This window comes from Phoca vitulina, unplaced genomic scaffold (assembly GCF_004348235.1).
Source record: "Phoca vitulina isolate PV1807 unplaced genomic scaffold, GSC_HSeal_1.0 scaffold31, whole genome shotgun sequence".
NCBI classification, from domain to species: Eukaryota; Metazoa; Chordata; class Mammalia; order Carnivora; family Phocidae; genus Phoca; species Phoca vitulina.
Window position 1 is genome coordinate 14,901,866 of NW_022589734.1, and position 24,545 is coordinate 14,926,410.

Genomic DNA, 24,545 nt, shown 5'->3' on the forward strand with positions numbered 1-24,545 from the left:
AGTATTGAGTAAATAAATGTAAATAAAGGAGAGATAATATTACTATCCAACAGACTCTTCAAATTTTCCCGCCTCTAACCATCAAATAAGGAGGGGCAACTAATTACCCAAGACCTGTTTTTGTTTTGTTTTTTTAAATGCAGAACATCTTAGCTCTCTCCTGCCAAACCACACTGTGTGAATACTGAGTCTGAAATGTCTTCTCTTTTTTCTATAAACTGTCCCAACAAGTCATTTTCCCCAGAATTTCTCACCCACAAGACGAATTGTACCACCCCTACCACCAAACATTCAAAAATTAGCAGTGGATGGGTTTATAAAAATTGCAATTATTTGGGGCGCCTGGGTGGCTCAGTCGGTTAAGCATCTGCCTTCTGCTCAGGTCATGATCTCTGGGTCCTGGGATCCAGCCCCACATCGGGCTCCCTGCTCCACCGGAAGCCTGCTTCTCCCTCTGCCTCACCCCCTCCAACCCCGCTCGTGCTCTGTCTCCCTCGCTCTCAAATAAATAAATAAAAATCTTTAAAAAAATTATAATTATTTCCATCCCATCCCACTAACAGCTGCATACAAAAATGAACTCATTTCGCTACCACTTAAGGACAAGCACTTTTCAGTCATCCTTCTTGGGGGTGGAAGTAGCACGTGGGGAGGGATGATTTTATGAGACTCACTTACACTCTCGGGTCCTGCTCCTAACCAGGATCTCTCTGGGCTGTGATGGCTGAAGCCAGCAAGAACACTTGCCCACATGGAAATCAGACACCTGATTTCCTGGGCTCTGGGCTCTGGGCTCTCACCAAGTGGGTTTATTGTCCCCTACTCAGCTCATCACACGAGGAGAAAGCCCAAGTGGATGGGTTGTCAAGGTATTAAAATGGTGCAAGATCCAGAAGTCCTAAGAATTAAGGTCTTTTTGTCTTTATGAAGGTCTTCGTTCCGGAGGATTAAAACACCCACACACAGAAAAATGACTTGCTGACTTTAAAGTCTTCTTGTTTTTCACCCTTCCCTCTCGAATACAGAAGAGGAAGAGGGAAAGTTTTGCAAGTATTGAGAAAGCAGCCTTTGAGAGATTTGATGCTCTGTGCCAGGGGGAAATTGATCATGGAAGGAAAGGCAAAGAAAAAATTGCGCACGTGAACTGGAGCAATGAGAGGAAAAATTCGAGGAGACACGTTCGACCACAGCAGCGGATCTGTACCAAGCATGCCATAGATTTGGGGCAGGCTTTTTTGAAAATATAGGTCTCAAATTACATTTCTCAGAATTGCTGTTAATGCCCTACAACTTGTCGTAACACGCTGCATCTTCAGGAAGGCCCTTTGTTTATTATTAATATTTTATTGTTTTTAGAGTAGGCACCTTAGGAGAGAGTATGTGGGAGCGAAAATGTACCAGCCAGCTCTCAGCCATGCATCCGGGTGGCAGTGCAAAACACTGGTTTGAACAACTCTGTGATAAGCTAGATACATATTTATGTCTGAGACGCTTTCTTCTTCATAAATATTTTCTCTGGTGTCTCCGTGTACCTCCCTATCCATTTAGGGATCAGTTAACCTCATAATCAAACACTACTGGGCAAGCCACGGAAACAGACAGCTGTTTCCCAAACAATTACAAAAGGAGGAGAAATACATCAAACGTGCAATTCTTATCACAATTAACTATTGTGGGAAAGGATATCCCCTCCCTTTCATCTGTCGAGATTATCAGAAAAATAGAGGCTACATTTAGAAAGAAAAAAAGCAGTCCTTGCTAGTAAGATGTTTTAGAAGTCAAGCAAATAATAGCGATGATAAGAATAACTATCAAAGTAATGGCAGCCAACATGTATGAAGCACACAGGCCAGGCCTCGTGCTGAGTGGTCTATGTGATTTATCTCATCGAAGTCCTGCAGCCACCCTATGGGGTAAATGTCATTATACCCATTTCACCGATGAAGCCACTGAGAGGCAGAAAACATTGCCAAGTTCGTAAGCTATTAAGGAGAGCCAGCCCTCAATTTAGGTTTATCTGATTCTGAAACCCATGGTTTTAATAACGATGCTTCTCACCAATATAAAAGCTTTCACATGCCCAAGGTAAAGGCTCCCAGTCGTCTCCCACAGATTCTTATTCTTTTTGTCAAAGGATACAATGTTGTTACTGCAAATAGCCTCTATCGCTGCTGTGGCCAAGTCAGCTGCCCTGACCCGGACGGTGGTCATTTCCCTCTTGCTGACCAAGGTAAGCAAAGCATGCTGGGTCATCAGGATTTAAAAAAAAAAAAAAAACGAGGGCGCCTGGGTGGCTCAGTTGGTTAAGCGACTGCCTTCGGCTCAGGTCATGATTCTGGAGTCCTGGGATCGAGCCCCGCATCAGGCTTCCCTTGCTCTGCAGGGATCCTGCTTCTCTCTCTCCCTCTGCCTGCCACTCCCCCTGCTAGTGCTCTCTCTCTCTGTCAAATAAAGAAATAAAATCTTGAAAAAAAAAAAAACTGATCTAGAAGCAGGTGAATATAGTGATTGTGAAGACAAACAATAAAAATGAAGCCCCGGAATGGAAATATGAGTGCCCTGCAGTCAAGACATAATTGCTAGAGAGTTAAAGAGAACAGAAGAAGGAGGGAGGGAAAAGATGGGGAAAGCCAAGAGACCCACTCCAAGCACAGGATAAAGGCAGGGAAAAGTAAATGCTTTTCTTGGATAATTAAAACTGGGATCATACAAGATATGAGGTTAGACAGTTGGCGAATTATATATTTCTAATTCCTCTACCGAAGCGCCATAGGCTAGAGACAGCCTCCCAGGTATTAATGAAAAGGCCTCAGCATGGTGCTCTGAATTCACTGCGGTGTGCCCAACCCAACAAAAAGAAGCCCAGAAAACCCGCAAAAATAGCAAGAGTCAATTCCTTTGATCAGTTGATTTCTCATAATGGTTACTGTTTGCTAACTGGCCCCCTCCCACCGTCCCACATACACACACGTACATGCACACACACGTGCATACGCACACACACACACACACACACAGAAGGGGTGACAACTCTAAGAATATTTTCTGGACGGGCTGCTTTGCCTTTGAAATGTGCTTCATTATTCTTCGGCCAAATGTAAGACAAAATCATCATCCCGCTGATGAACTAAGGCCCAAAGGCTGACCACACTTAGCAAGAAAGGGGCTGTTCAGACCCTCAGATGATGAAGGTGCAGCCCGAGACGATGAGACTCCACCTCCTCTTCAGGCAGCTTTCGCTTCTTTCCATTTCCTCCAAGTGGGTGAAAGGCCAGCTCCGCTGAACACTTTGAAGTAGGCAACTCACTGCTTCCTCGTGCTGTCTCCTTCCTCAGAATCCTCCGCTCTCTGCACTCCCCTCCTTCAAAACCTTCTGCCCAACATCTAAGGCCTGTTCAGATCCTACCGCTGGGGGGGGGGGGGGTCGCCGGTACCATGTTTGCGGCAGGCAGTTTGGGCAGTGTGCATAAAAATCTCAGGGTATCTCAGGAATATCCTTCTCTGCGAGCCACACAAAAATACAACCCAGACAAAAGATCTGTGAACCTAAATGGTAATCACAGAATCACTGAAAACAGAAAGGGAAGATATAGGGCCCAATTATGGGGAATGTTTGGGTAAAGGATAATCCTCTCAGTGTATGCAAAGATATTTTTATCATTAAAATGATTATAAGATGGTAAAAGTAAAAAATAGTTAAAACGTCATGTACAGTATAAACACAACTATACAAAAATACCACCCACAGGATGAGGGAAAATGCTAAGTGTAGTTACCTCTATGTGGTGGAATTATGTTTATATATAAAATAATAAAAGGAATATTTTTTTTTCTCTTAGCTATGTTTTGCTTTTGCTGTCTGAGTTTTCTACAATGGGTATTAATGTTTTAAAGGCGGGAAAATATAGCGGTTAAGAGCAGCCTCTAATCAGAAGACCTAGCTTTGCATCCCAGATCCCAGATCTACCACTCAACGAGCTACATGACTTCAGGCAGGTTACTTAATATGCTTGAACTTTGGTTCTCCAGTCGATAAGATGAGGATAATTTTATTGTTGTGAGGATGAAATGGATTGACAGGTGCAAAGTGCTTACATCAGTGGCACAGAGTAAATGCTCAGTAAATATCACCCGCATTATGAAACACTTATTGAGTGTTTGTTGGGTGCAGGTTGGAATGTTCAGCGGGGTGGATAAAAAGAAGGCTAGGACCGGCTCCTTGTTCTTGAGGGGAAATAGACATGTAAACAGACATTCACAATGGGTGGGGTCGGTTCCACAAGCAAGGGAGATACAAGACACTGTAAAAGCAAAGAAGAGAGAGTCCCTGCTCCCCCAAGGCAAGAATTTCATGGTCACTGGAATTAGAATGCCTCAAATACTTTCAGATCCTAATGTTACTTCATCTTGATATATTTTAGCAACTCGGTGGGAAGTGCGTATCTGCAGGGTAATTGGCCCCATAAGAAGGAGGTGGTGGTACCTGGCATCTTAAGTCTGGAGAGCGTTTGATAATGTCCGGACAGCTCTTATTTGCACCATCCCACTTGTCTCCCACATGACACTTATAAAGCTGGCTATTTTTCAGCAAGGCTTAGATGGGTAAAGGGGGCTGGCTCAGGCTCCTCAGCAAGTAAGGGCAAACATGAGACAAACTCTGGAAGAGAGTATGTCATGGCAGAGAGATTACAGAAGGGCTTCTCTGTCAGGAGAGGCTCATGTTTCATTCATTACTTCTTTGCGTGACAAGTGAGTCTCCCACACCACTGTGGGGGCTTAGGGGTTTGCTCCACCGGTGAGCTTGTGGACAGTTGGGAAAGGCCAGGTATGAACCCCTAGTGAGAAGTTTGGAAAAGCTACCACAAAGAGCTCACACTTTGTATAGGAATTCTGGAATGAGACACAGACTACTGGTTGACCCAAAGATCATTGACCCTATTCTCCTTCGTGGCTGATAATCTAACTTGGACTTATATCTGCTGACTTCCTTTGAGCCTATCATCCAACCTGAAGGTGTTCTTTTGCATACCCAGCTACAGAGAAGCAGTGTAGTCTAAAGAAGACAACAATGAACTTGGAGACCAGTGACCTAAAATCAGGCTTAGTTCAGCCATTTATTCATTGTAGGACTTTAGCAAATGATTTTAACCTCTCTGAGCCTTAGCTCCCTCCTTTATAATATTGAAATAATAATACCCACCTCTTAAGGTTGTTAAGAGATTAAATGAAATATATTACATGTTTTTGGAACATTCAGCAAAATGGTTTGGCTCATAAATATCACTTATTCTTCTGACTAAGGGAATGGATTCTTGGTGATACCCAACCACATCATCAGCATCATAGCTTAGACATGTCCCGTGAGTCACATGGCCCTGACTGCTCAGCGATAACACCAGTCAGTTAGACCATTGCTAAGTCAGCAACAGAGACATTTTCCACTCGAATTAGACCCACCCTCTGACTCACATAAAAGGAAGCGTGTCCTTGTTATCCAACTCCCATGGCCTTTACCTAACTAGGTGGATTATCCACTGTTTTTGAACATCTAGGTCAATACTCTTTATTGTTGCCATAGAAAATTGAGAGTTGCTATAGGATAAAAATAACCTCTGCCAGGACCTACATTTCTGTATGGAATCTGCACTGCTATGAATTGCTCTTGATCAACACATTTTCCATTGCCAAAATGGGCCATCTTCATACAATAACAGCCACGCGAACGTTCAGCAATTTCACCAACCATGACTCTATGCAGTGATTGTCAGGAATGATGAAATATGATTAGCAAATTACGGCTTTGGTGTTTTATTTTAAGGCAACTTAGGGAACATGAATGGATTGAGCTATTTTGCATTTTTCAGTAGAATCATTTCAAAGGAGCGTGTAATGGAGAACTCGAGACGGATGGCCAAAAGAAAAGGCATGAATACTGGTACTGCTTCATAGCTTATCAGCATAATTTATCCTTGCCTCCTGTCTGGAACAGTTGTGCAATGTTTTTGTATATGGCAACAGCTGCTATCTGTTCTGGCATCTTTAGTTGAATACTGGATATATTACCTGAACTATTTCTTTAATTATTTTATATCTGAATGTGTAAAAAAGACATGAGATCCTCGTCATAAAACCTCACATTGTGCTTTCTTCATAAGTTAGGTCACTTACAACAGTATCTCTGGGACCTGAGTCAGAACAAGACTCTTGCCTATCTTCTATCGCCTCTACTTTACAATGAACTCTATGGTGACAAAGTTCAGGGTTCTTGACATCTAATGAGAAACAAAGGTATTTCCCTACTTCTCCATATCTTACACTGATAACAATAGTGCTATGGTATTGCTAATTTTTTTCTGTCTTCAAGTCCTAGGCTTATAATTTTTATATCCCTCCCATGGAGCTGGCAGTAGAGTAAAATTCCATACAGCCTCTTTTATTTTCCCACTGATATCATTATAAAATTAGAGGTGCATTCCTATGGAAATAATTTGGCCCTGAAATATAATCAGAAACACACTTAAGAATGCAGCACATATTTTAAGACCATATTTAAAAGAGTGAAGATAACCTATATTGAATGATACTCAAAATAGCCATAAAATAAGGGGAAAAGCACTGGACTTGGGTTTGAATACACGCTCTGTGACTTACCGTCCATGTGATTTGTGGGTAATTTTTTTTTTTAAGTTGGACTAAAAACTCTTACATTACAGGGTCATTATAAGAATTAACAGAGGAGCGTCTGGGTGACTCAGTCGTTTAGGCATCCTACTCTTGATTTCGGCTCAGGTCATGATCTCAGGGTGGTGAGAATGAGCCCCACATGGGGCTCTGTGCTCAGCAGGGAGTCTGGTTGGGGTTCTCTCTCTCCCTCTCCCTCTGCCCCTCCCCCCATCTTGAGCTGTAAAAAAAAAAAAATAATTAAGGGAAACAGTAATATAATATCTGATGTACAACGTGGGTTTAATAAATATTACTCAAATTGAGTGAATGACTGAAAATAAGCTATAAAAGTAGAAGGCTAAAACTGCCATCAACTGACACCTTGCTTCAAGAAGTAGTAACACTGATTAAAAACCAAAATGGTTTTTAGTTTCTGAATGTGTTTAAAGCACAAGTGTCACATTATCCATATTTTTTTAAATGTTTATTGACTTTTTAAAAATTGCACATGTAATATGAAACTGGGCAAAATGAAACATTTCAGAAAAACATGATATCATGAAAGTTTCTGATAATTAATGAATCCAGAACTTTAGAGCCTGGATTCAAACCCAAGTGCCATCAAGGTGACCTTGCCTGACACCTTGCCAGCATATGACTTTCATCCTGGCATAATTATTAACAGTGTGCCTTTCACTTTCTATCTGTCCCCATAGGGATGATAAATATGTGGCCTCTCGCCCCATAACCTGCCTCCCAAAAAGAACACCCCATCAACAGTTGGATGCCATGTTCCCCATCCTCTTCATTATTAATTACCCTTAAAAAAGCATTATTTGCTGTTTTCCACAACTTATTTCAACTTTTCTTCTTATTTTACCAATTGAATTTTTGTAGAAACATAATTTTCCATACATGTTCATTTTCCTATTTGAAATTAGACAGCAGAATTCTGTGTTAAATGCATTTTGTATTTCCAAGAATGCATGCTAGTGAGTAAAAATGATACAGGTAATAGTCGATGCTACCTTTCTTTAAAGTTCCATAAAAAAAAATTATTTTATCTGAGGTCTGCTCTGTACGTCTCATCCAAGTGAACATAGATGCAGGTGGGCTACAGTAATATCTCACCAGTTTGCAATCCAACATTTTGGAATTTGAGATCATTTGGGCAGGATCTAAAGTGAAGCTCCCCATTGCTTAAGAAGTCATTTCTCCATGACAATGAAAATGATTATTTTTAAGTAAGATTTTAGAGCCAAATGTTTAAAAGATCAAATCGCCTATTCTAAAAGGGTTATAAAAGAAAAATATGTGATTTAGCTCAGTTTGACTAATAGCATGAAGTTGAAAGTTATCTGATTATCTGTTACACTGTTCTGTAATTCAGGCTGTTCCTTAAGTAAGGTCTATTGAGACGCTAAGACAAACTCCATCCATGAGCTACTGAGCAACTATATCCAACTTCCTTCTTCCTTGAGGCCCAAATATATTCCCAGCCTGTTCTGCAACCAGTAGTGATGCTGTCCCAGCCAAGTCCCTAGAGGGCGGAGGTGGGCAGGAAGGGCACAGGGTCCTTTAAGAAGAAATGTCTTCCTGATAGAGGCAGACATGGTGGGTGTTGCCTGCCTTGAACCTTTGGAGGTAAGATTGCCTTATCGCAACCACGGAGGAAAGACCAAAAGCATGCAGACTCCAACTCTGAGCATGTTGAGCAGGTAAACCAACACCGTAACTCCCTCGCTCCAGACTCCCTGCTGCATGAGAAAAATAAACCCTTATTCGTTTAAGGTACTGTGAGCTGGATTTTTGCATTACTTGGGGCCAAATGCATTCCTAACTAACACAATGGCTTAGGGGGCTGAGATAAGCCTATTTTACTTTAAAAACTGGAATTTTGCGTCCTTCGGAGAAGTGATGTGGTTTCTTTCCAGCAGTCAGGTAGGAAAGAGTTCCCCTTGAATCACTTTAGCCTTTTCATCTTATTTCAGTTTGAATTCCACTTTTTTATTTAGAAGTAAATATTCTCAGAGCATCGCGCAAAGCCATATTTAAATTAAGTGTTAAACCTATTCCAGATACAATGTTCTTACTACTAACTGCTATTCCGTGGAGTTGTGGTTACGAACACGGGCTCTCGAGTTGGAATGCCTGGTTTCCGGTCCCAGCTCTCCCACAGACATACCCTATGACCTCACACTTGAACTTCTACGCCTTAGTTTTCTCATCGTAAAAATGGGGGGAAATAAACTATATGTCCAATAGAATAACAGTGGAGAATAACCAAGATGTACAATGTTTAAAACAGTGCGTGGAACTCTAAACACTCAATAAATACTAGGCTTTACATGGGATTTAAAAGTTGATTCTATGTCATATATACAAATACATGTAGGCTGCGTATATACATATCTGGACATATATCAGTGTGTGCATATACACTTGTTTGTGTTCCACTTTATATTCTCAAATAAAACATGGAATAAAGTGAAAGTTTGATCATCCAATCCTTTAGACACCCCAAATATAGATCCAGAGAAGTCCCAGTGAATAAAATGTCCTTAAACTCTTTTGCTTCTATTTTTTTTTTTTTTAAGTTCTGTGTCTAAGCCTGTTTGGTTACATCTGTGTAATGGAACTCTCAAAATCCTTCACTCTTATTTCCATGAGCACTTGAAAGAATATGGACACTTCTTTGAAAGTCTTCTCAAGCCAGCCTTCCTGAGCATCAAGTATTACTATTTCTCACCAACAATTGGCAACAATATCTTTTGATTTGGGGTTGGTTGATTTTTGTCTTTTTTTTTTTAACCTTCTTCCTTGTAAAATTGTTGTTGTGTCCTCTGTGCATTTCTCACTGTCTTTACCTGCCCTTGAGAAGCCTTTCTGTGCATGAGCCCAAAGGCACCCCCTGTTCTTTCGTCCCTCTATGACAATGACTCTTCTAGATGCTTTACACAGCGTTGCTTGAGCTTTAGATCATTGAAGAATACATATCTTAACCAAGTGGGTCACCCCTGCAGTTCCAATTTCTTCTTTTCTTTCGTGATGAGGTTTCTCTTTCCCCCTTTGCAACAGCTTCCCAAACTACCAGCACCCCTCCTGTCCTCTCCTTCTCCTGGGGGGCCATTCACGTCCTGCCCCGCTCCAGTGTCCTGGGCTTGCAGAAGCCTATGCTCTCCTCCCTCGCTCCCCAGCGTTTAGATCCTGCACGTTGCCACTGTGTGATCCCTATCTTCCAAATTGCCTTCCGAGCTGCAACTGCCATACTCCTCCCCCATGGCCAGAGTCCAGTCTAAAAGAATTGTCCCCTCGCTGGCTTCCCTATCTACCACATTAAAAAGTTGTCATCATCGTATTTCACTTGTCAGCAATGCGATGCACGAATCAGATATTTCTTTTTTACTCTTTCATCTTTGCTGCACACAAGAATTAGTGTCTAATGACACAGAGGCGAAAAGTTAATGGGAATTTAATTGAAAAAAACTACCATCCCAGCAGGAATTGGACCTGCTGGCCTGAACACGGGAGGTAGATATTTCATCCACAAGGCTTTGGGGTTTGGTTTAGTGTGCTTGGATATAGATGATATCACTTTGGTAAACAGATCATTCCTGGATTTTTCCAGTATTACTTTGGTCAACAGAAAGAAGAAAGAAGTGGATTCCAATTTAAATGTCAGGGCTAGCCACTCTAAGGAGGGGAGTTATAATAAAAATAGGATTTAATTTCCTATAAATGTTTGAGTTCTTCAACCCTAATATACAGAAATAATGAATATTTATACATGTAAAATACACATTCCTCTCAGCTAAAGCAGCATTTAGTCACTCATACCCAAAAGAAGCCCGGGAGAATGTTTTTAGGGATTATGAGTCCCACCTCAGATTTTTTTAGAGGAAATAACATTATCCGAAGACTTTTGTCCCTGCCTTCTTTCATATTTTTCTCCAGAAGCCCAAGCCATATAAAGAAAAAGGCAAGGGGGGCGCCTGGGTGGCTCGGTCAGTTAAGCGTCTGCCATCGGCTCAAGTCATGATCTCAGGGTCCTGAGATCGAGTCCTGCATCAGGTTCCCTGCTCAGCGGGGAGCCTGTTTCTCCCTCTCCCTCTGCCCCTCCCTGCCACTCGTGCACACTCTCAAATAAATAAATAAAATCTTTTAAAAAAATGGGCAAGGATACAGTTTTGATGATTTGATGGTAATAGAATTCTGGAGTAATTCAGACCATCAGGATATTATTATGTGTTTTTATTTCAAAACAAATTAATTAAGCTTACCAAATGTGTCATATCCAGATTCACCTAGAATTGTCACCTGATCTGCAACACTAAGGCTACGTGAGGCTTCCTGAGGAGGTTGAGAACAGTATCTCTCCTCAGCCTTTTGCTTGCTTTCAACATTTTAGAGCATTTAGCTATTTTCTTGTGCCTGGCTATGTGACAGAGACTGTATGCATTATAATACATAATTTTGACTAAATTAACCCTTAAATCATTGAAAAAGCTGTAGAAAGAACCCCAGACTGGAAGTCCTACAACTAACACAAGCCCAAGTGAGCAGTGAGAAAATGGTGGAGTCTGTACTTGGACGTGCTCTTCATCAGTCCCATTACTCAGTGAAGAACGTAGAAGATTTCACTTTCAAAAGGTCAACCAAGAAAAAACCCTAAGATTATTTTTTAATTGATTTAAAATAAGGAAGTACACCCACAATCATTAATGGTGAACCTTGCCCTAAGCAACTCTTACAACTTAGGTTATTACTTAGTGACGATAGAAAATCAGCATGTAAGCAAGAAATTCAAAGAAAAGCATGCAGAACTAGAAACCAAACATCTACAATGTTTTAAACTAGGTTTCAAGTTATGTGAAACCCAGTCAGGATTTATAAAACATTATTAAGCTTAATGATACATTTTTTTTTTATGATTTTATTTTTAAGTCATCTCTACACCCAATGTGGAGCTCGAACTCACAACCCTGAGATCAAGAGTCGCATGCTTTACCGACTGAGCCAGACAGGTGCCCCAGTGATAAATATTTAAAAGCTTCTTTTTTGTGAAGGCGAAAATGGTTTTGTGAACTGCTAATAAATAAAAATTATGTTTCTGAAATATTTTTATCTTCACTTCATCCATGTTAAATTTATTGGTATAAAACACATAATATATTAAACCACAGCACAAACATACACACACAAGTTATTAAATCTCTCTGAGCCTCAGTTTCCCCAGCTGCAAGATAGAAATACCCATATCCATCTCATTTTTTCAGATAAAGCACGTGAAACAGCACAGTGTTTGCTACATGGTATGAGTCCATTAAATGTTAGCCATGATTGACGTTATAACCAAAATTATTATTATTATTATCCCTCCTAAGGGCACAAAGTTTTCCGGCATTGCTGAACCACTCACTGTCTCCTTACTTGCTTTTGATCACTCCCGAATAGTTCCCACCAGCTCTATGTGGTCAAATATTATCTGTGCTTTTCAGTACGTTTTAAATACTACCTGCTTCATTGATACTGCTCAGTCAGAAGCAACTTTCTCTCTACTCAACATCCAATCATACTGCATTTGCATCCCTCTTATGAAGCTTATAGCTTTTTATCCTGTATAGACATACAAGACATCCATGACAGACATATGAATCATTTGTATATGTATCATACTCCTTCATAAAGAGTCAGTTTCTTGAGGATAGGGGTCATTTCCTATTCATATGTGTCCTTCCCGAAGCATTCAGCATTGAGCCTTGCCCTTAGTGACAATCAATACATACGAGTTGAATTGATTAATTAATATTTCTGTCCACTCCATGCAAAATGTATGCTTGAAGGCAAAAGCGAGGCAATGAGGAAGGTCGTGAGGTAGTAGGTATTTCAATCTTTATGTCTCCAATCCCTGTCACATGTTATAGTTAATAAGATGATACAAAGTTTATCTAGACATGAATGTGAACCTTCCTTTCCCTCCCCACTCCCCACCATTAACTTGGTGACCTTGGGGAAGTCATTAACTATTCTAAGCATTGGTGCTCTCCCTGGTGAAAATAGGGAGTTGGATTAAATATCTGAAGGTCCTTCTGGTTGTAAATCCAGGGTACCACATTTGAGACAATGTCTTGTGCCAGCAAAGATGGAGGTATGGAGGAGGGATCTAAAACGTAAGAACCAAGCATCAAGATTGAGGCCAGAGAGGTGCCTGGGTGGCTCAGTGGCTCAAGCATCTGACTCTTGATTTTGGCTCAGGTCATGATCTCGGGGGTCATGAGATCAAGCTCCACGTCCGGCTTCATGCTCAGCAGGGAGTCTGCTTGAGATTCTCTCTCTCCCTTTCCTTCTGCCCTTCCCCCACTCAAGTGCATGCTCTCTCTCTGTCTCTAAAATAAATTAATAAATCTTAAAAAAAAAAAAAAGGAAAGAAAAAAAAGATTGAGGCCAGAAAACAATGCTAAGATAAATGTGAGGAGCCACAGGTTGGTTAAATTTAAGGTCAGACCTAAGGGCAAACCATGAGTCTGAGAAAAAATCCAAGATGGAGGCTAGAGCATGGATCGGCATTTCTCAGGGTCTGTAAGAGCAAGCAAACCAAACTGAACACAACAACGAACACTGTCTAAATCAGGTAGTTCAACACAGAAATGTTAATATGGGGATCTTGTCACAAAGATGTTGGAAGAGCTAAGAGGCAAATCCAAAAGGAATGGCAAAGCAACCCAGGGATTAGCAGGGGCGGGTAGCCACTACTCTTTCCAGGGCTGAGGAAATAATGGGAAAAGCACTGTTACTGGTGCCCAGGGCTGGGGAGGTCCAGCAGGGGAGATTGCTTTAAGAGTTACAACTGCCAATGAGACCCAGGTACTTCCAAATGCACCAGGGAGAAAATGAGACAGGGAGAAATGAGAAAATGAGGGAGAAAATGAGACAGAGAAAGACCTCAGCTTCTACCTTTCTCCTATCTTCTGAAGACTCTTGTTGGCCAAACCTGGCTGTAAGACACCTGGCGGGAGAGTCTGGGAACACAGTCGATAGGGGTCAGCCCAGGCAATATAAAACAGAGCGGAAGAAAATGAGAAAAGCAAACGAGAGGAAACAGACAATTAACCAACCCAGATGGCCCTGGAGCTAGCTTCAGAGATGATTTTTCCAGAATAGGCTCTCTCTTGGTCTGTGACTTCTTTGAAGTTCTCCACCCCACCTGCTGCCATCACACGTTGCTGTAAAGTATTGTTGCTTTGGAGGAGCTAAGAGGAAAGCTACTGACAAATGGTCTGATCAAATGATGTATAGAAGTAAAGACCATGTCATACAGCACTCAGCTGTGTACGTTCCAGAATTCTTCTCTAGATGCTTCCTAACGTGTGCTACGCTTGCTCATAACCCTGGCTTCCCCCGTGCAAGGCATCCCTGAATAGAACACTAGCTGTGTTTTTCCAAAAGGACATTGATCTGGTCGGCTTAAACAATGTAGCATCCCCATGTAAACTACTAAGTTAACATGAGCTGTAAACCCATACTCCGATGATAGTCTGATCCTTCCAACAAAAACATAAAATCCATCAGTGTGGTTTCCTGCTAATGAACTGGGAAGGGACAAGCTTTCCTTTTTCTTTTTCTTTTATTCCACAGTGACATTCATTGACCCCCAGCTGGCATTTCTGTCACCTACAGTAAAACGATATCACATGCATATTTATCGTATACAAATTCAATTTTATCCATTTAGGGGGGGAAATAGAGGGGGACCCACAGGGTGGGGGGTAGGGAGAGAGAGGGAAAATTTTCCAATAACGCAGGCAATTTTACCTACCATTTCCCACCGTGAGATGATGCTCTGGAGTGAGTCAGAGATGAGAGATGTGTATCTACTCTGCCCTAAATCAATCTTCGCTCCTGCTTATCTCTCAAAGCCTCTTGCCGAGATGCTAATGTGTAAAGATTTGGCACTGAAAAATTAAATGTTGCTTACATAGTCTTAACTGTGTACATATTTTTATATATACTCTGCATACCAATGCTGTAAACTACACAAAACAGGCAAATGAAGACTTTTTTTAAGGGTGGATTTTTAAAAATATAATAGCTCCTTGCCTTCCATGCGGACGTTAGAACCTAGGTGAGCTGAACGCTGTGATTCCAGGGCACATGGACGGGAGCTGAAAATTCAGTTGAGGGGCGCCCGGGTGGCTCAGCCAGTTAGGCGTCTGCCTTCTGCCCAGGGTCCTGGGATCGAGCCCCTGCATGGGGCTCCCTGCTCAGTGAGGAGTCTGCTCCTCCCTCTCCCTCTGCCCCTCCCCCCTCATGCTCTCGTTCTCAAATAAACAAATAAAATCTTAAAAAAAGAAAAGAAAATTCAGTTGAGAGGCAGGCGGTGGTGCAGGAACGGGGAGGAGTTTCACTTCTACCAAAACAAGAGTATTAGCCTCAGTTTCAAAAAGGGAGAGAAGGAAGAGAAGACAGTGCTGGCGATCAGTATAGCTACAGGATTTATCTTCACAGGCTGTCCCCCCTGATGCCCAGATACTGCTCTGAGATTTCATCGGATGACTAAACCAGTGACTTCCTTTGCCCTGCCTCAGCTATCCGCCTCAAGAGATGGGGGCATGATATCTGCCTCTTGCTTGTTGTCACAAAAAAATATCTAGTGATTAGATCTAATCCCCAAGTAACCCACTCTCCAATGCTGAAATGGCTGAGAGTCCAAGAAGACAGCCAAATTCGGATCGGAATAATCCATCCTGGTTCTGTTCACCTTGAAGGTGGCCAGACGTTGGGGTGTCGGGACAAGCACAACAGTGTGAATGTCACTTGCACGACAAACATCCCAGTGATGTTCTTACTTAATCCAAGGTACCAGGAGAAAGCTTTTCCCAACCTTCATCCAAATCTAAAGGGCTTTGTTTGAAGTCCTTCAGATTCCTAATCTCAACTGTGTAATATCCAGAATACATAAACAACCAACCAAGCAAACCGGGAAAATCGTCTACGAGCTCCTGCAGCCTGAAAAGCTGCCATTAGTAATAAGCCTTCCCTCTTCCCTCGCTCGTCCTGCCCTGAACCCTGGGCCCCTGCTGTGTTCCACAACACAGCTCTCTCTAACATGCCAGGTTAATGCTGAGAAGGAACTTAAACCACAAAGGACCAAAAAGCAAATATTTTTGCCCAAAGCTAATGTAGCAAATTACATGCAAGATCTAAACTCCAAGAACCTTTTAAATGGCGCAAGTCTACACAAACACACGGCATCCAGCTTGCCAAGACTTAAAAACTAAATTAAATCTAAGTCATGTCCCACTGGGGGATTTATAGAACCCAGTTAAAAGACCAGGGTTCGGGTCTTGGCAGGACTGCTGGCTTCTGTCGTCCCCCAGGTAACTAATTTCTCTCACTGGGCTTCTGTTTGCCCGGGAAGCCTACATTCTGCCCTGAGTGCATAAGAACAGTGAGGCTTGGGTGTGTAGGCAGGGTGCTCAAAGCTCCAGGCAAAAGAGGTGTCTCTGCGTGATCAGAAATTCTCCCTGAGTGTCGCCAGCCACGTGCTCTGTTGCCCCTAACTGGGCGGCAGCGGATGACTGTGTAGTCTGTGAGATTCGAAGGGCCCCGTCGGAGCTAAGGTCAAGTCCTCTTTGAGCAGGGCTTCCCCAGCGAGAGGACACCGCCTTGCCTCCACCCATGGTGCTAGCTGCCTCCCGGCCCAGAAGCCTTATCAGCTCGGAGGCGGTGACTTGTTCTAACTCTCGTAAAGATACCCCATCAACAGCGACCTGAGCCCTAACCAGAGATGGAGCAACTCTCAGAACCAACGTCCTCTTGCGCAAAGCCGTGCAAGGGAAACGTTTACAAAAGGAGCTGCTTTGGTGGGAGTCAGATCCACAATGAACATTTGTGGTCAGAAGGCTGGAGACCAGCAGAACTAAAGCATCGACAGTCACCTTTGCACCATGGCCATATTACCTAGCACTCGGCCAGACACTCCACGTCCTGCCCCTTCACTTGTGGTTGCAGCCCGAAGAACCGAAGAAGCAATGCACATGAAGCTGGAAAAGCTCATTTAAAATCAGTGCAGTGGGGAGACTGGCCCTGGCAGTGTTGCACAAGAAAGCCAGGAAGTTAATGGACTGCATCTGGCTTTGTTTTGCTCACATACTCAGTTGGACACCAGACAGCAGTGGTGGTTATTTTTTGAGCACTTGGGGGAAAATGTATTTTTTAGGTCAATGTGTGCTATCAGTTCTGCATCGCTTTCATCCCTGAATTTCTTTGTGCGTAGGTTTCAAACTGTATTTCAACTAGATGTTTTCGACCTTGCCTATATCAGTAGGGAAATGAGTTACTGTCAATGATTGATCACACACTTTCACAGATCCTGTGGCTACAAACGTCACCCTGAAAAACCAGCCTAGCAGACTGTCCTGCGGTGCCTGAGAAGAGCAACAAGACACTGATCACCAAGAAAAGGCCTAGGGGCCTAATTCAGACTCAAGTGCAAAAGGCTAGCACCTTCTAGCTCCTACAGAAAAATCTCCTACACAGTTCACACTGGCCAGATCCAAAGGGTCATCCAAGCCAACATGTAGCTCCATCAACAAACTGTGTTTTAGAAATGCCCATGGATTTGGAATGGTTCTGAACTGAGGAGAATGAGAAGCAAAGGAAGGGTATTCCCCACCCCCTGCCATAAGCCATTCTCAGGAAATGAGCACTCAGGATTATACCTCTGTTAATGAGTCGTTTTGTCTTTCATCTCTAGTCTTCTTTGTACATTCCTAATTTTTCTACAGTAAATCGGTGGTTTCTAGTAAGCAAGAAGTGGGAGAAGTGCCCCTTGTTATCTAAATTTATTTGACGCCTAGGTTCTGAGAGCGAGTGTCTGGAAAGTGAGTTTGGAGAGTAAGAAATCTATCCGGTTCCTGAGTTTCAGAAAACAAGAACTGACATTTCAGAGAGTGATGGATTTATCCAAATCAGATGGCTGGCTGAGTTCCAAGAGGGAAAATTTGGAATGGCCAGCAGTCAAATAGCAAGAGACATCTATATTGAACTTTTAATAAACAACCTTTCCTTTCCCCTTTCTACTTAACATAAGCACCAAAATTATACTCTGATGGGCAATTTTTGCAATGTCTGTCTCTGGAAAAGTTTTATACCACAGTACTTTCATGTGACAAAACTTCATACTCATTTTGGTTGTTTCTTAAAGTAAAGAAGTTTCCAGGGTGAGTCATAGAAGCAAAGAAATTGGGGGCAACACAGGTGAGTTAGGCATCTTTGTCCAATTCACACAATGGAAATACTTGAGTAAGGATTATGTTTTAATACAATTCTGTGTTCTCTCAACTAGTCTGTCAATGAGCTAAGAATCTGAGATCTATAGGAAGTAAGTGTTAGGCAAACATGAAGAATGATTTCTTGGCCTCAGCCCACAGAGTCTTCACTTGTGCTTTAGACAAATTAAATTAGAGAAAACAAAATCCTGGCCAAACCGATGACTGTTACAGACTTTCTATGCCAAGGAAGTAGAACTCATCAAGGAACTAGGAGCTAGAACTTCACGCCACATACAACGCTAAGAAAGAAATACCATAGTTGTCAAGTGAACACAGTATTGCTAATATACTTCAAGCAGGGATGTAACCAGAGAACCAAATGTTTTCTCTAAAAAGTGAAAGGTAAGATCAGACCCCTTGGAGAATTTTTTTTCCCCTTTCTTTAATATCTTCCAAATATATTTGAACTTGTTTCCTTCTTGGACTCATACAATTTTCCCTGATATACTTCACAGATGTGAGCTACATTTAGAAACACGACTCAGGGACTTCGTGGTTTTGACCCATATGTTGGGCTCGTGGAATTCCTCCACGGTTTCCCACAGCACCAACATCACTCAGAGTCCCTTCCCAGTGCTGCCCACTTCCCTCCCAGCAAAGGGCTGCATTACTCAGCACACAGTGACCGCTGACTCAGTCACTGTAGGACTCAGTCGCTGTAGAAGGAGACTGCCATCAGAGTTGGTGTGAGTCTAGAAGAGGAAGATCCCAGCTGGCCTATGAAGACTGATGGGATTTGCCAAGCTGCCCCAACTCACAGGTCTCATTCCCTCTTTTTCCCTTGTTATGCTTAAAAGTGGCATCGTTTGCAACTTATTAAGAAAAGAAAATACTGGCTTACTTCCAGTTACCTATTCCAAATCACAGATGTAAGTAGACATGTTTACTGAGTGAGTGAGGAGTGAGAGAGAGCAGAAGGAGACTGGGAGGGGGAAATGAGCAGGGTTAAACAGCAACCCACGCTGAAACAGACAAACTCCTCTGAAATTCTAATTGTAAAATAACAAGAGCCCCCATTTGTTGGAACCCAATATTTCTCCTCACTGCGGCCCCAGGGAAAAGTATTGTTTGTATTCCCATTTTACAGAGGAAAAAAATCAAGGGCAGGAGGTTGGGTAAGTTGCCCAAGATCTCATAATTAGGAAATGATAGAACTGAGTTTCCAAACTAGGTTAAATCCCTGCTCTTTCCACCTCTAACATCTATCAGAAATAGTTTCAAAAAATCAGTTTGGATAAAAAACAAAGAAGATCTAAAGAAATTTGGAGAATGGTTTCTTCAAAGATCTTCTACATTAGTTATCATTGTCATGTTATTCACACATCTGTTGACAACCTGATTCAACCTAACTTCCTTTATGTAGAGGAGTGTCAAAGAAAACACGTATGCTCTGCTTTCTTCTTAAAGAATCTTCTTCCAGGTTCCCTTCTTTTTCCTCTCAGCTGATTGCCATGTTGGTCAGCAAGGTCTCCCCAGGACCTCATCAGCACAAGTCTGCTTCCGCCTCCACACTAGTCTCCTCCCATTCCCCAGAATCCCACCACCACCACCAGGCTCACTAAACTTTGTACTCAGCTGAATAAATGCTGCTTTCTTTAGCAACTGAGATTTGAGTCTCTCAAACCCTCCCTTCAGGTCAGCCCCACCTACTCCCGATCCTGACCTTTTGAATCCCAAAACACAACCGGAGAAGGGCCCATAACCCCTAGACCTGGCCCACCACAGGCTCACACCATCCAAATACAGCTTGGCCCTGGCAAGTGCTTAGTCGTCCCGGTATCTGTCCTTCATCCGCTCCCTGGCTTCTTTCCCCAGTATAACAATTACAAGACCTTCTTGTCTTGTCTAAGGACCCCAGTCCTGGCCAAATACCCATCTCCTTCTTCACCAAGTAGCTGGAGACCTTCTGGACTCAGCTTTGCCTTGGAGCCCCCTTTCATCCACCATCCACTTTTTTCTCCTGCCTTTCCCCCTTCCTAAGACCTAGTACCCTTCCACAGTCTTCTACAAAGCCTGCCCTGAGTGTTTCCTCCCTCCCCTGAAGTCCCAAAGCACACCTGTTTATACCTCTTATTCAGGTCCAGTTGTCAAGTATTTCTTATCTTTTTCCCTTTGAATCTTCCTTTAATATTTTAAATTGCACAGTCTGACTTATCTTTTTTTATGCACGTATCCTGTCTACCCAACCAGATTGGGTGTCCTCCAATGCTCTGTCCTTTCCCATCTGCTCATCTTCCTTTCTAATAACTCCCTTGGAGAGAGCTCATCCACTTGCAAAATACCATGGATGCCACACATATTCGTGCCACTAAGCCCCTGCTCAGGCTACCCCTGGCCTTAGGCTCCTTTCTCCTTCTCCCTGTCAATCTAAATCCACACTCTTTGCTCAAGGCCACTTCAAATTCCAATGACGCCTTCTCCAGCAAACACAGGTCCACGATTACCTATTCTTTCTCTAGTGTCTATAGCACTCCTGCCTATATGAGTATTTTCATGCTTAAGTATATTTTTGTTTTATTGTGTCTATAAGTGTGTGTCCCATCCACTTCCCTACCAGTTTTAGAGCCTCCTCAGGACAGTTACCAAGTCTCTGGTTTTGTACCCCTCATAGTACTCAGCACAGCGCTATATATTCTGAAGTGCTTGTTAATTACATCCTACCCACATGCATCCTACATTTCAAAAGTGAAAATGTAACTCAGATTTTTTGTTGCCAATATGGCACAGTAAACAAAGGCTGCGGTGGTGCTAAACGGAGCAAAATCTGGAGTCAGAACTGAACAAAATCTAAACCCTTGGGGCGAGGGGTTCTATGTGCTTTAACAACCCCTCTTCAGAGACACCAAGTGCAGGGACACTGTGGATAGTACCCAGCTTCACAGAGTCGTCTTGTTTAGTTATCCAAACCCAGAAACATAACACCTTGAAAGAGTCTGGCTGAATCAAGAATTCAGAGCTCATTTGCCCAAGTGAAAAGTTGCATGGGGCCAAGCAAAGCTGACCTGATGAAAGGCAGCGTGTTCAGCTTCCTTTCAAATCAGCAACCATAATTGCCACTACCATTTAACATAGCACCAGTCACACCTGTGTTCTGGGGCCAAGAACAGTGGCCAGCTCAGCACCTTCTGAAACATGGGTGGCTGAAATCCAAGGCAAACAAGACTGAACAGATGAATCACAGCAGCGAGAACCCAGCAGCTGCCATTGTAATCCAGGGAGCTTACCCACCATCCAACGGGGCAGGGTGTAACCTGTACTGTGCTGGATAGGCGGTCGGCTCGACCTTCCGCCCTCGCAAGCTCGGTCTCTGCTAACTGCTGAAGTTAAGAAATTCTCTTGCCTCCTCCTGGTCTGAAAATGTGGTTAGCCTTGCTGGATTAGGGACCCAGGCCCCATCTTTGAAGTAAAATGTGGCGATCCACAGAGCTCACCCACGCTCACAGTCACAGTCTACACACAGATGACAACAGAAAGAACAACTAACATTCCTAGGCTCTTTCATTATGAACTAAGCTCAAAGGAAGACAGTAACCACTTACCATGTTCTATAAAGTTCTCAGGAAAGGGGCGCACGGGTGGTTCAGTCAGTTAAGTCTCTGCCTTCGATCTTGGGGTCCTGGGATCGAGCCCCATGTCGGGCTCCACGCTCAGCCGGGAGTCTGCTGGAGGATTCTCTCTCTCCCTCTCCTTCTGCCCCTCCTCCTGCTCGTGCTCTCTCTCTCGCAAATAAAGAAATAAAATCTTAAAAAAAAAAAAGTTCTTAGGATCGTATTCTAGAAAGGCAGTCCCCCAATGTCCCTCAGTTCAAAAGCCAGTCCGAGTGGAAATTGAGGGTAATGTTTAGTCTCGGGAGCTTCTAAGTTTTGTTACAGCTTTCCAGCCCCTGCCCCTGCCCCCTGGGCTAGCAATAGCGATTGGGAGAAACAAGAGAAAAAATACAATTCGCTTTTCAAAAGTACCTCCCAAGTCTATGCACGCTGGAGTGCTGACACTACCAACCTGCCCCCCGCCCCCAACTCACTTGTCTGTGGAGAAAGCACCTATATTTGTTTTCCTACAAAGCCAGCATCCTCTTTAGGATCTTCCCTGATGCATGAGAACAGCACCACCCGGGCTTGGGACACCTTAGTCCTGAGAGTCGAGAACTCCAATTCACTTATTCACTCAACAAATATTTATCAAGCATTCACTGTGTGTGAAGCAGGTGTTCTAAAATCTGGAAGATAGCAGGAGCACCTGTGCGGCTCAGTCGTGGAGCATCCAACTCTTAATATCCGCTCAGGTCTCAAGGTCATGAGATCAAGCCCCATGACATTGGGCTCCTTGCTCAGCAGGGAGTCTGCTTGTCCCTCTCCCTCTGCCCTCCCCCTCACGCGCTCGCTCATGCACATGCACTCTCTCTCTAAAATAAATAAGTGAATCTTTTAAATAAATAAATAAAATAAAGTCTGGAAGATAGCAATCATTAAAATAAGAGAAGTCTCTGCCCTCCTGGATCTTATATTCTGTCCGGAAGGCAATTAACAAATAAATGTGTAAATATACAGACTATCAGATGGTCACGGGGTGCTTGGGGGAAAACCAAGCAGATCAATAAGGATAGGAACCACCCAGGGCTGGGGAATGTGGATCACATAGGATGGTCAGGGAAGGGCTCACTGAAGAGGGGACATCTCAGAGATCTTAAGGAGGTGAAGGGGAAGCCATGCGGAATGGTAGGGAGAGATTTCCAGGCCAAGGCATCAGAAAGGGGGGAGACCCTGAGGCGGGAGAGGGGTTAGTGTGTTCACAGAGCTGCAAGGGGCCAGAGTGCCTGGAAAAGCAGGAGCGAAGCCGAGCAAGGTGGAAGGAGCTGAGACAGGAGGGGTGGCAGGAAGCCAGCTCATGGGAGATCTTACAAGCCTCTTGAAGGACTTTGGCTTTGACTCAGCATATCAGTAGGGCCCGGTCGGGAGAAAGAGGCCACACCAGTTATTTCCACAGAGCTAATTTAATATAAAGAAATGTTAACTAGAAATAAAGTCATTAACCAGGTCACAGACAGGGTAAAAGAGAGCAAATGGAGGAAGCTGGCTCCACCCCTAGGGCTGGGAGAGTGAAGGATGAGTTATTAAAATTCAGAAGCTCAGACGAGGGTCCCACGGGGCAACAGCCCAGACCCCTGAAGAGGGGACAATGGCAGCTGGTTCTGGCATCCCAGAGGAAGCCCAGTGAGATTGGCTCTTGAGCGTGGGTTCAAGTTGCCAAGTGGATTTAACTGTGTCTACAGGAAGGAACTGCCGCTGCCAGCCTGAGGCAGCGGGGCCAGGGTGCCACTCAGAGGGTTGCAGCCTGACAGGAAACCCTGCAGAAAACAAAACAGGAAAAAGTGAGCCCCCCTGGCTCCTCCAGGGGCGCAGCCTCCCTCCAGCGCCCCCTACTGGCCGACCCCAAGAGGGAGGCGGCGGACCCAGGAGAAAGGTGGTTTTCAGGGGCCCCAGCCCCAGCAGCTTAAAATCCAGCATGGAAGGAAGGATTTAGAGTCGAGTAGCAACAATTTAATAACCGACACTCTCTGAGCAAGACCGGAGGGCATCGGGGAATTTTGAGCAAGAGAGTAACATAGGCTGACTCACTCTGATGGCTTCGTTCAGACAAGATGGTGGGAGGGCAGGAGGAGCAGAGGTGGGAAGAAGTGGTTTGCTTCTGGGTACTGCTAGTCCCATGGGAGTTGTTGATCACTTGCATGTGGGCTGTGAAAGAAAGTGAGGAGTCAAGGTGACTCCCACATTCCGGCCTGAATAACTGGAGCTCTGGGTGGGGAGAGTTCAGTTTGATGCACCCGTTAGAAGTCCAAGTGATGATGCTGTAGGCAGCTGGATACCCAAGTCTGGAGCTCAGGAAAGGGGTCTAAGTTAAGATGTAAATTTCAGGTTCACTCACCACATTGATGGATTTTTTTTTTTTTTAAGATTTATTTATTTAAGAGAGAGAAAGTGAGAGAGAGAGAGGGAGGGGAGTGACAGAGGGAGAGGGAGAAGCAGATGCCCCGCTGAGGAGGGAGCCCGATGCGGGGCTCGATCTCAGGACCCTGGGATTATGACCCGAGCGGAAAGCAGACTCTTAACCGACTGAGTCACCCAGGCACCCCCGCCTCCATAGATGGATTTTAAAGCCACGTGCTTGGATGAGATCAGTAGTGACGTGTCAACATGGCTCACCACACGATGGCTAGGAATAAGATTTGGAGTCAGAATTCCATAGACTTGAATCCAACTCTACCACCAGGGGATATTCCCAGGCAGCTCCTCACCACTCCAAGCCTTGATTCCACATCTGTAAAATGGGGATAATAATCATCCTACTGATTGCATCGGTCCCACGTGAGGATTACACCCGGTGGAAGTAAGTAAAGCCCTTACCCCAGTGCCTGACACGCTTTCTTTCGAAGCTGGAGAACGGGGTAGCAGTCAAGTTTACCCCCCTCGGTGAGGAAACTAAGGACAAAGGAAGTCAAAAGGGGAACTTGAGTGCCTTCTGATGCATATGGGAACCCAGGTGGAAGAATCT